This window comes from Manis javanica, chromosome 7, assembly GCF_040802235.1.
Source record: "Manis javanica isolate MJ-LG chromosome 7, MJ_LKY, whole genome shotgun sequence".
Classification (NCBI taxonomy): domain Eukaryota; kingdom Metazoa; phylum Chordata; class Mammalia; order Pholidota; family Manidae; genus Manis; species Manis javanica.
Genome location: NC_133162.1, coordinates 83,603,844 through 83,616,962, shown reverse-complemented (window position 1 = coordinate 83,616,962; position 13,119 = coordinate 83,603,844).

Here is a 13,119-nt window from a genome sequence, read left to right as displayed (position 1 = left end):
TATGAAGCGGTAGAAGACAAGGAGTAGATTTAAGTGGATATTACTGCGGGAAAGAAGCCAATCTGAAGAAGCTACATAATGAAGGGATTTCTGCTATATGGCATTCTGGAAAAGGCAACACCGTGGAGACAGCAAAAAGATCAATGGTTCCCAGGGCTCTCGGAGAGGAGAGGGATGAACAGATGGAGCACAGGGCATTCATAGGCCAGTGAAGCTATTCTGTGTAGTACTGTAATGGTGGACAGACTACATTATACATTTATCAAAATCCATAAAATATACAAAACCATAATATAAACTAAGGACTTTGGTTAATGATAATGTATTAATCTTTTTTCATCAATTATAGGAAATGTACTACACTAATGTAAGATATTAATAACAGGAGAAAGTGCTGGGGAGAAAGAAAGGGGACTCTGTACTTACTGCTCAATATTTTGTAAACCTGAAACTACTCTAAAAACACCCAATTCTGTAAATAAGAAAGAGAGAGAGTGAAGAAGAGGAAACAAAGCAAATAATATAGAGTATTACAGCAAGAGGTCATCAAGTCTTTCCAAAACCTGAATTAACCCAGGAATGAGTTGATGAAACATTAAGTCATGAGTAATTTATGACTTAGTATAAATTAAATTATCAGCTAATTTTTCTTCTCTGTTATTAGTTTGCTTCAGGATTTGGAGAAAATTAAGATTCCTTTGGCTGCAAGTGAAATAAGCCTCAAGCAAAAGGAAAAGTATTATTTTCAAGGGTGGCACTTCCAGCTGAAGTGAATCCAGAAGTACAAATGCTGTCATTTTAAAGCCTTTCTCTTCTCACTTCCTCCTTCTCTTCTCCTTCTTCCTGTCTCTGCCTCTTCCCTCTCTCTCTCTCTGCTGTCCTCTGATTTGATGCACTTCTCTGCAGGTTCTTTCTACTTGGCTGCAGTGATTCCTAGCAGGTTTGATCTATGCTAATATGACTCTCAGTGCTTCTGCTCTCTGTGTGCCTCAGAGCAGTCACAGAGAAGTTACTCTGGCCCTTCTGGAGTCAAACAGTGGCCCCAGACCAATCTGTGCTTAGGAGAATAGGATCATTTCTTTTAGCTTAGGCAACATGGCCAACCAGTGGGGCTTTGTGTGGCAGGGGAAGTAATTGCAAGAGCTAGAGCTTTTGTTCTGGCAGAAGAAAGAATGGGGATGACTAAAAGTCCCAAGCTAAATCAAACCAAGGGTATTTCATCCAGGGCTCAGACTTGCAAATCACAGGCCTTGCATCAACCTGTTTTTCTTAAGAAAATCAGTTCATTAGCAACATCTTGGCACTTCCTGGATGTTGACCTTAAAAATAAAACTGTCAGAGGGAGCCAAGATGGCAGCGTGAGTAGAGCAGCAGAAATTTCCTCCCAAAACCATATATATTTTTGAAAATACAACAAATACAACTCTTCCTAAAAGAGACACCAGAAGACACAGGACAACAGCGAGACTACATCCACACCTGTGAGAACCCAGTGCCTTGCGAAGGGGATAAGATACAAGCCATGGCCTGGCGGGACCTGAGCGCCCCTCACCCCAGCTCCTGGCGGGAGGATATGAGTCAGAGCAGGGAGGGAAAGGGAGCCCAGGACTGCTAAATAGCCAGCCCTAGCCATCTGCACTGAGCACAGACACATAGTATCTGCAGGGTGCTGGATACTAGGGAAATGCGACAGTAAAATCTGTAAGAGGATCCCCACAGCTGGCACCCCTGGGACATAGAAAAGAGAGTGCTTTTTGAAAGTCTGAAAGGGACAGGGACCCCACAGTTGGACGGAGGCATCCAGGGACACTTAGCCCAGCAGTTGGGAATCCCAGGGAATACCAGGCACCCTAACCCCCTAGGCAGCAGCATAGCTCGGAGGCCCCTCACGGAGATAAACAGCCTCCTGGCCATTTCCGCTCTGATGCAGCTCTGCCATATCGGAACAGCAGCCTGAGGCAGGCTATGCCCACAGCAACTGCGGAGCTTAATTCCAGAGCAGCTGGGCAAGAATCAGAAGCCCCATCTGCATGCAGCTGCCCTGCACAAGCTGCTAGAGGTAGCTGTTCTCCCAGGAGAGGAAGGCCACAAACCAGCAAGAAGGGACACTCTCCCAGCTGTCACATGCGCCAGCTCCTCAAACTATCTCTATCGACATGAAAAGGCAGAAGAATTTGATACAGACCAAAATCACAGAGTCAAGCCCTGAGAAGGAGATAGACCTAACCAGTCTTCCTGAAAAAGAATTCAAATTAAAGGTCATAACCATGCTGATGGATCTGCAGAGAAATATACAAGAACTAAGGGATGATGTCTGGAGGGAGATTACAGAAATGAAACAATCTCTCTGGAAGGATTTATAAGCAGAATGGATAAGATGCAAGAGGCCATTGATGGAATAAAACCAGAGAACAGGAACACATAGAAGCTGATGCAGAGAGAGAGAAAAGGATCTCCAGGAATGAAACAATATTAAGAGAACTGTGTGAATAATCCAAAAGGAACAATATCCACATTATAGGGGTACCAGAAGAAGAAGAGAGAGAAAAAGGGATAGAAAGTGTCTTTGAAGAAATAATTGCTGAAAACTTCCCCAAACTGGGGAAGGAAATAATAGATCAGACGACGGAAGTATACAGAACTCCCAACAGAAGGGAACCAAGGAGGACAACACCAAGACACATAATAATTAAAATGGCAAAGATCAAGGACAAGGACAGAGTTTTAAAGGCAGCTAGAGAAAGGAAAAAGGTCACCTACAAATGAAAATACATCAGGCTATCACCAGGCATCTCAACAGAAACCTTACAGGCCAGAAGAGAATGGCATGATAGGTTTAATGAAATGAAACAGAGGGCCTTGAACCAAGAATACTGTATCCAGCACAATTATCATTTAAATATGAAGGAGGGATTAAACAATTCCCGGAGAAGCAAAAGTTGAGGGAATTTGCTTCCCACAAACCACCTCTACAGGGTATTTTAGAGGGACTGTTTTAGATGCGAGCACTCCTAAGACTAAACCGATGTCACGAAAGAAAATAAAATCACAGCGAAGAAAGAAGACCAACCAAATACTAACTAAATGCAAAAAATAAAATCAACTACCCACAAAAGCAGTTAAAGGAAACACAGAAGAGCACAGAATAAAACAACCAACATATAAAGAATGGAGGAGGAGGAATAAGAAGGGAGAAAAATAAAGAATCACCAGACAGTGTTTATAACAGCTCAATAAGTGAGTTAAGTTAGACAGTAAGATACTAAAGAAGCTAACCTTGAACCTTTGGTAACCACAAATCTAAAGCCTGCAATGGAAATAAGAACATATCTTTCAATAGTCACCCAAAATATAAATGGACTGAATGCACCAATCAAAAGACACAGAGTAACAGAATGGATAAAAAAGCAAGACCCATCTATATGCTGCTTACAAGAGACTCACCTCAAACCCAAAGACATGCACAGACTAAAAGTCAAGGGATGGAAAAAGATATTTCATGCAAACAACAAGGAGAAAAAAGCAGGTGTTGCAGTACTAGTATCAGACAAAATGGACTTCAAAACAAAGAAAGTAACAAGAGATAAAGAAGGACATTACATATTGATAAAGGGCTCAGTCCAACAGGGGGATATAACTATTATAAATATATATGCACCCAAGACAGGAGCACCAGCATATGTGAAACAAATACTAACAGAATTAAAGGGGGAAATAGAATGCAGTGCATTTATTTTAGGAGACTTCAACACACCACTCATCCCAAAGGATAGATCCACTGGACAGAAAATAAGTAAGGACATGGAGGCACTGAACAACACACTAGAACAGATGGACCTAATTGATATCTATAGAACTCTACATCCAAAAGCAACAGGATACACATTCTTCTTAAGTGCACATGGAACATTCTCCAGAATAGACCACATACTAGGCCACAAAAAGAGCCTCAGTAAATTTCAAAAGATTGAAATTCTACCAACCAACTTTTCAGACCACAAAGGTATAAAACTAGAAATAAATTTTACAAAGAAAATAAAAAGGCTCACAGACACATGGAGGCTTAACAACATGCTCCTAAATAATCAATGGATCAACCAACAAATTAAAATAGAGATCAAAGAATATATGGAAACAAATGAGAACAACAACACAAAGCCCCAACTTCTGTGGGAGGCAGCGAAAGCAGTCTTAAAAGGAAAGTATATAGCAATCCAGGCATACTTAAAGAAGGAAGAACAATCCCAAATGAATAGACGAACATCACAATTATTGAAACTGGAAAAGAAGAAGAAGAAATGAGGCCTAAAGTCAGCAGAAGGAGAGACATAAAAAAGATCACAGAAGAAATAAACAAACTTGAGAAGAACCAAACAATAGAAAAAATAAATGAAAGCAATAGCTGGTTCTTTGAGAAAATGAGCAAAATAGATGAGCCTCTAGCCAAACTTATTAAGAGAAAAAGAGAACTGACACACATCAGCAGAATCAGAAACGAGAATGGAAAAATCACGACAGACTCCACAGAAATACAAAGAATTATTAAAGACTACTATGAAAACCTATATGCTAACAAGCTGGAAAACCTAGAAGAAACGGACAACTTCTTAGAAAAATACAAACTTCCAAGACTAACCAAGGAAGAATCACAAAAGTTAAACAAACCAAATACGAGCAAAGAAATTGAAGTGGTAATCAAAAACTACCCAAGAACAAAACCCCCGGGCCAGATGGATTTACCTCGGAATTTTATCAGACATACAGAGAAGACATAATACCCATTCTCCTTAAAGTTTTCCAAAAAAAAGAAGAGGGGGGAATACTTCCAAACTCATTCTATAAAGCCAACATCACCCTAATACCAAAACCAGGCAAATACCCCACCAAAAAAAAAATTACAGACCAATACCACTGACGAATGTAGATGCAAAAATACTCAATAAAATATTAGCAATCCGAATTCAAAAATATATCAAAAGGATCATACACCATGACCAAGTGGGATTCATCCCAGGGATGCAAGGATGATACAACATTCGAAAAGCCATCAACATCAACCACCACATAAACAAAAAGGACAAAAACCACATGATCATCACCATGGATGCTGAAAAAGCATTTGCCAAAAATTCAACATCTATTCATGATAAAAACTCTCAGCAAAATGGGTATAGAGGGCAAGTACCTCAACATAACAAAGGCTATATATGACAAACCCACAGCTAACATCATACTGAACAACGACAAGCTGAAAGCTTTTCCTCTGAGATCGGAAACAAGACAGGGATGCCCACTCTCTCCACAGTTACTCAACATAGTACTGAAGGTCCTAGCCATGGCAATTAGACAAAACAAAGAAATACAAGGAATCAAGATTGGTAAAGAAGTTAAACTGTCACTATTTGCAGATGACATGATATTGTACATAAAAAACCCTTAAGACTCCACTCCAAAACTACTAGAACTGATTTCAGAATACAGCAAAGTTGCAGGATACAAAATTAACACACAGAAATCTGTGGCTTTCCTATACACTAACAATGAACCAATGGTAAGAGAAATCAGGAAAACATTCCGTTCACAATTGCATCAAAAAGAATAAAATACCTAGGAATAAACCTAACCAAAGAAGTGACAGACCTATACCCTGAAAACTATAAGACACTCTTAAAAGAAATTAAAGAGGACACTAACAAATGGAAACTCATCCCATGCTCTTGGCTAGGAAGAACTAATATCGTCAAAATGGCCATCCTGCCCAAAGCAACATACAGACTTGATGCAATCCCTATCAAATTACCAACAACATTCTTCAACAAACTGGAATAAATAGTTCAAAAGTTAATATGGAACCACCAAAGACCCCGAATAGCCAAAGCAATCCTGAGAAAGAAGAATGAGGGGGGGGGATCTCACTCCCCAACTTCAAGCTCTACTACAAAGCCATAGTAATCAAGACAATTTGGTACTGGCACAAGAACAGAGCCACAGACCAGTGGAACAGATTAGAAACTCCAGACATTAACTCAAACATACATGGTCAATTAATATATGATAAAGGAGCCATGGATATACAATGGGGAAATGACAGTCTCTTCAGCAGGTGGTGCTGGCAAAACTGGACAGCTACATGTAAGAGAATGAAACTGGATCACTGTCTAATCCCATACACAAAAGTAAATTTGAAATGGATCAACGACCTGAATGTAAGTCATGAAACCATAAAACTATTAGAAAAAGATATAGGCAAAACTCTCTTGGACATAAACATGAGCAACTTCTTCATGATCAAATCTCCCTGGGCAAGGAGAACAAAAGCAAAAATGAACAAGTGGGACTACATCAAGCTGAAAACTTCTGTACAGCAAAGGATACCATCAATAGAACAAAAAGGTACCCTACAGTATGGGAGAATATATTCATAAATGACAGATCCGATAAAGGATTGACATCCAAAATATATAAAGTGCTCATGCACCTCAACAAACAAAAAGCAAATAATCCAATTAAAAAATGGGCACAGTAGCTGAATAGACACTTCTATAAGGAAGAAATCCAGATGGCCAACAGGCACATGAAAAGATGGTCCACATCGCTAATCATCAGAGAATCAGAGAAATGCAAATTAAAACCGCAATGAGATATCACCTCACACCAGTAAGGATCACCATCTTTGAAAAGACAAACAATAACAAATGTTGGTGAGGTTGTGGAGAAAGGGGAACCCTCCTACACTGCTGGTGGGAATGTAAACTAGTTCAACCATTGTGGAAAGCAGCATGGAGGTTCCTCAGAATGCTCAAAATAGATATACCATTTGACCCAGGAATTCCACTTCTAGGAATTTACCCTAAGAATGCAGTACTCCAGTTTGATGAAGACAGATGCACCCCATGTTTATTGCTGCACCATTTACAATAGCCAAGATATGGAAGCAACCTACATGTCCATCAGTAGATGAATGGATAAAGAAGGTGTGGTACATATACACAATGGAATATTATGCAGCCACAAGAAAAAAACCAGATCCTACCATTCGCAACAACATGGATGGAACTAGAGGGTGTTATGCTCAGTGAAATAAGCCAAGTGGAGAAGGACAAGTACCAAATGATTTCACTCATATGTGGAGTATAAGAACAAAGGAAAACTGAAGGTACAAAACAGCAGCAGAATCACAGAACCCAAAAATGAACTAATAGTTACCAAAGGGAAAGGGACTGGGGAAGATGGTTGGGAAGTAGGAATAAAGGCATGAAAAAAGAAAGAGGGCATTACGAATAGCATGTACAATGCGTGGGGGGCACAGGGAGGGCTGTGCAACACAGAGAAGACAAGTAGTGATTTTTCAGCATCTTACTATGCAGATGGACAGTGACTTTGAAGGGGTATGTGGGGGGGGACTTGGTGAAGGGGGAACCTAGCAAACATAATGTTCTTTCTGTAATTGTAGATTAATGATACCAAAATTTAAAAAAATGTATGTATGAAGGTATTCATCTCTAAATGTTTATAATACTGTAAAAACAAGCCATGCCATAAATGGTGATTAAATGAGTATGGTTCAAAAAAGTCTGGCATAAAAAAAAAGAGTCTGGCATAGCCATACACTGAAATATCATATAGTGTGATGTTTGACAAATATTTGCATTAGAATATTTCACCTTAGACTCTGTCTGAATGTAAGCTACACTCTGGGTGTAGTCATTTACTACCTCAGGAGTTTATATCATGGGGGGTAGTCAGCTGACATTCTAATCAGGATGATCCCAGGCAGGGTGACCACCAACAGTCCCCCTATTCATCTCTTCCTCAACCCTGGAGACTTTGCTAATTATCACACTAGTGACCACACATGCTAATGATTATTAGAGATGGGCCCCATTGGAGAGACCAGTTGTATGTAAGATCATATGTCGGATAATTATTTGAGTACTCCCTACTCTTGCCTGAAAAGTATATAAGAATTTACCAAGTCTCGGAAGGATTAAAGATGGTGAGATGAGAGGTGCGATAAGAGGCCTCCTCCTAAAACCACATGTACTATGAAAATATAATTAATACAACTAATCCTGAAAGAGAAACAGGAAAGAAGGCTGTGCCAGACTGCATACACCTGGAGAAAAGAACAGACCTGACAGAACAGGGTAACATACCAAAGCCACCACCCAGTGGGACCCAAGCCCTTCACCCACCCCAGCTCACCAGTGGAAGGAAGAGAAAAGGAGCGAGGAAGGAGTAGAGGCCTGGGACTGCTGAACACCTAGCTCTGGAGATCTGCTCTGGGAGCATAAACCTATATTGCATGGTGCTCTGGTGATTAGGAGGGCTGGAAAGCTAAGACAGGAGAGACTGAGATTCCAGCTGCTTGTGGAAAACCGGGATCCATATCCGGCTGCTCTGGATGAGCAGCCTGAGAGTTTTCCTACCAGCAAGAAGGCTGCTAAAGGGGAAAGGATTGCACAGAGCTTACTGCTCAGGAGAAAGGACTGGTAGACAAACTGGGTGCACTCCACCCAGTAGGTTGGGAACTTTCAGGAGCTTGAGGTGCTCCATCCCCTTAGCCAGATATGCAGCTCCAAAGCCCTAACACTGTGATACATAGCCTGCTGCACCTTCATCTCAGTGAGCACACCCCTGGCTCACAAACCAGCAGCCACTGCCATGGTGTTATCTACAATCACAAAGCATAGAGGCTTACACCTGTGTGTTTGGCCCACTAGTTCTGGCAGTGGAGACATGCATAGCAGCAGGAAAGCAGGAAATAGCTCTTCTCCCCACCCCCAGGCACCAACACCACTCTCCTGGGACCCCCCAACAATGCTCCAAGGGCTGAGCAGCTCCAGAGAGTAGAGCTTCTGGGCACTAGAGGGTGACACATATGAATATGCAACATCAAAGGAAACTGGTTCAAACCAAGATTGTACTAACACCAGAAAAAGAGTCAAGTGAAACAGATCTCATCAATCTTCCTGAGAGAGATTTCAAAATAAAATCATAAACATGCTCATAGAGGTACAGAAAAATATTCAAGAACTTGGGAATGAATTCTGGTCAGAGACCCAGTCGTTAAGGAATATAATGGCAGATTTTAAAAGCAGATTAGATATGGTGGAGAAGGTGATAAATGAAATAGAAATTAGAGGAGATGAATACAAAGAAGTTGAGGTACAGAGAGAAAAAGGGTCTCTAAGAATGAAAGAATATTGAGGGAACTGTGTGACCAATCCAAACAGAAAAATACTGATATTATAGGGGTACCAGAAAAAGAAAAGAAACAAAAAAGGATAGAAAGTGCCTTTGAGGAGGAAATTGCTGAAAACTTCCCTAATCTGGGGAAGGAGATTGTCTCTCAGGCCATGCAGGTGCACAGATCTCCCAACACAAGGGACCCAAGGGAGACAACACCAAGACATATGATAATTAAAATGGCAAAGAACAAGATAAGGACAGAGTATTAAAAGCAGCTAGAGATAGATTAGATTAAAGATGGCAGTGTGAGAGGAGAGAGAGAGGCTTTCTCCTAAAACCATATACAATTAGAAAATATAGTTGCTACAACTAATCCTGAGAGATAAACAGGAAAGAGGATGGCACCAGACAGCATACACCTGGAGAAAAGAGCAGACCTCAGGGTACAGGGTAACTTACCAAAGCTGTGGCTCTGTGGGAACCAAGCCCTTCCCCCACCCCAGCTCACTGGCCTGGGGAAGAGAAACTGAGCAGTGAGGGAGTAGAAGGTCTGGGACTGCTGAATACCTAGCTCAGGAGATCTGCACTGGGAGTACAAACCTACATTTCATGGTGCTTTTATCATACTCTTGTGATTAAGGGGTTGGAAAGCTGGGACAGGCAGAGTTCCTGGGGAGACTATTTGTGGAAAAGTAGGGATCCATATCCAGCTGCTCTGGGACAAAAGCTTATACCTGTGTGCTTGGCTCACTGGTTCAGGCAGTGGAGACAGGCATAGCAGCTGGAAGGCAGGAAACAGCTCTTCCTCCCCCCAAGCACCAATACCACTCCCCTGTGATCCCCAACATTGCTTCAGGGGATGAGCAGATCCAGAGTAGAGCTCCTGGACACTAGAGGGTGCCATATACAAATATGAAATGCCAAAGGAACCTGGTCCAGAGTAAACTTAATATAATGCCAGAGAAAGATTTAAATGACATGGACCTTGTGACTCTTCCTGAAAGGGAGTTCAAAATAAAAATCATCAACATGCTAATGGAGGTACAGAAAGATATCCAAGAACTCAGGAATGAATTCCAGTCAGAGATCCAATCGTTGAAGAGCATGATGGAGGGTATTAAAAGCACGTTGGATATGGTGGAGGAGATGATAAATGAAACAGAAACTAGAGAAGAGGAATACAAAGAAGCTGAGCAACAGAGAGAAAAAAGGATCTCTAAGAATGAAAGAATATTGAGAGAATTGTATGACCAATCCAAATGGAACAATATTCGCAATATAGGAATAGCAGAAGAAGAAGATAGAGAGAAAGGGATAGAAAGCGTTTTTGAGGAGGTAGTTGCTGAAAACTTCCCCAATATGGAGAAGGAGATAGTCTCTAAAGCTATGGAGATCCACAGATCTCTCAACACAAGGGACCCAAGGAAGAGAACACCAAGACACATAGTAATTAAAGTGGGAAAGATCAAGGTTGAGGACAGACTGTTAGAAGCAGCCAAAGACAGAAATAAGATCACATACAAAGGAAATCCCATCAGGCTAATATCAGACTTCTCAGCAGAAACCTTACAGGCCAGAAGGGAGTGGCATGATGTATTTAATGCCATGAAGCAGAAGGGCCTGGAACCAAGATTACTTTATCCAGCAAGATTATCATTTAAATTTGAAGGATGGATTAAACAATTACCAGATAAGCAAAAGCTGAGAGAATTCACCACAACCATCTCTATAGTCTATTTTGGAGGGACTTCTATAGATGGAAGTGTTCCTAAGGTTGAATAGCTGTCACCAGAGTTAATAAAACCACAGTAAAGAAAGTAGAACAGCTAATTAGTAAGCAAATGCAAAATTAAATTAACTATCCCCAAAGTCAATCAAGGGATAGACAAAGAATACAGAATATGATACCTAATATATAAAGAATAGAGTAGGAAGAAAAAGGAAGAGAAAGAGAAAAGAATCTTTAGATTGTGTTTGTAACAGCATATCAAATGACTTAAGTTAGACTCTTAGATAGTAAGGAAATTAACCTTCAACCTTTGGTAACCATGAATCTAAAGCCTGCAATGGCAATAAGTACATACCTATTGATAATCACTCTAAATGTAAATGAACTGAATGCACCAATCAAAAGACATAGAGTCAATGAATGGATAAAAAAACAGGACCCATATATAAGCTGCCTACAAGAGACTCACTTTAAACCCAAAGACATAACCAGACTAAAAGTGAAGGGATGGAAAAAGATATTTTATGCAACTAACAGAGAGAAAAAAAGCAGGAGTTGCAGTACTTGTATCAGACAAAATAGACTTCAAAGCACAGAAAGTAATGAACAAAGAAGGACATCACATAATGATAAAGGACTCAATCCAACAAGAAGATATAACTAATTTAAATATCTATGCTCCCAACACAGGAGCACCCACATTTGTGAAACAAATACTAACAGAATTAAAAGGGGAAATTGAATGCAATGCATTCATTATAGGAGACTTCAATACTCCACTCACTCTGAATGACAGATCAACCAGACAGAAGATAAGAAAGGAGACAGATGCACTGAACAATACAATAAAACAGATGGACCTAAAAGATATCTACAGAACTCTACACACAAAAGCAACAGAATACACATTCTTCTCAAGTGCACATGGAACATTTTCAAGGATAGATCATATACTAGGCCTCAAAAAGTGCCTCAGTAAATACAAAAAGATTGAAATTCTACCAACCAGTTTCTCAGACCAGAAAGGTATGAAACTAGAAATATATTACACAAAGAAAAATGAAAAATCCCACAAACACATGGAGGCTTCACAACATGCTCCTAAAAAACCAATGGATCAATGACCAAATAAAAACAGAGATCAAGCAATATATAGAGACAAATGATTACAATAATTCAACACCACAAAATCTGTGGGATGCAGCCAAGGCTGCGCTAAGAGGAAAGTATATTGCAATACAGGCCTACCTCAAGAAAGAAGAACAATCCCATATAAGCAGTCTAAACTCACAATTAATGAAACTAGAAAAAGAAAAACAAATGAGGCCCAAAGTGAGTAGAAAGAGGGACCTAATAAAGATCTGAGAAGAAATATATAAAATCAAAAAGAATAAAACAGTAGAAAGAATCAATGAAAGCAAAAGCTGGTTCTTCAAGAAAACATACAAAATAGATAAATCCTTAGCCAGACTTATCGAGAAAAAAAGAGAGTCTACACACATAAACAGAATCAGAAATGAGAAAGGAAAAATCACTATGGACACCACAGGAAAACAAAGAATTATTAGAGAATACTATGAAAAATTACATGCTAACCAAATGGATACCCAAGAAGAAATGGACAATTCTAGATATATACAACCTTCCAAGGTTGACCAAGGGAGAAACAGAAAATCTGAACAGACCAATTACCAGCAATTAAGTTGAACTGGTAATCAAAAACCTACCTAAGAACAAAACCCCTGGACCAGATGACTTCACTGCTGAATTTTATCAAACATTTAGTGAAGACCTAATTCCCATTATCCTTAAAGTTTTCCAAACTAGAAGAGGATGGAATACTTCTAAACTCATTCTATGAGGCTAGCATCACTCTAATACCAAAACCAGGCAGACACCACAAAAAAAGAAAATTACAGACCAATATCCCTGATGAACATAGATGCAAAAATACTCAACAAAATATTAGAAAACCAAATTCAAAAATACTTCAAAAAGATCATCCATCATGATCAAGTAGGATTTATTCCAGGGATGCAAGGATGGCACAACATTCGAAAATCCATCAACATCATCCACCACATCAACAAAAAGAAGGATGAAAACCACACAATCATCTCCATAGATGCTGAAAAAGCATTTGACAAAATTCAACATCCATTCATGATAAAAACTCTCAGCAAAATGGGAATAGAGGG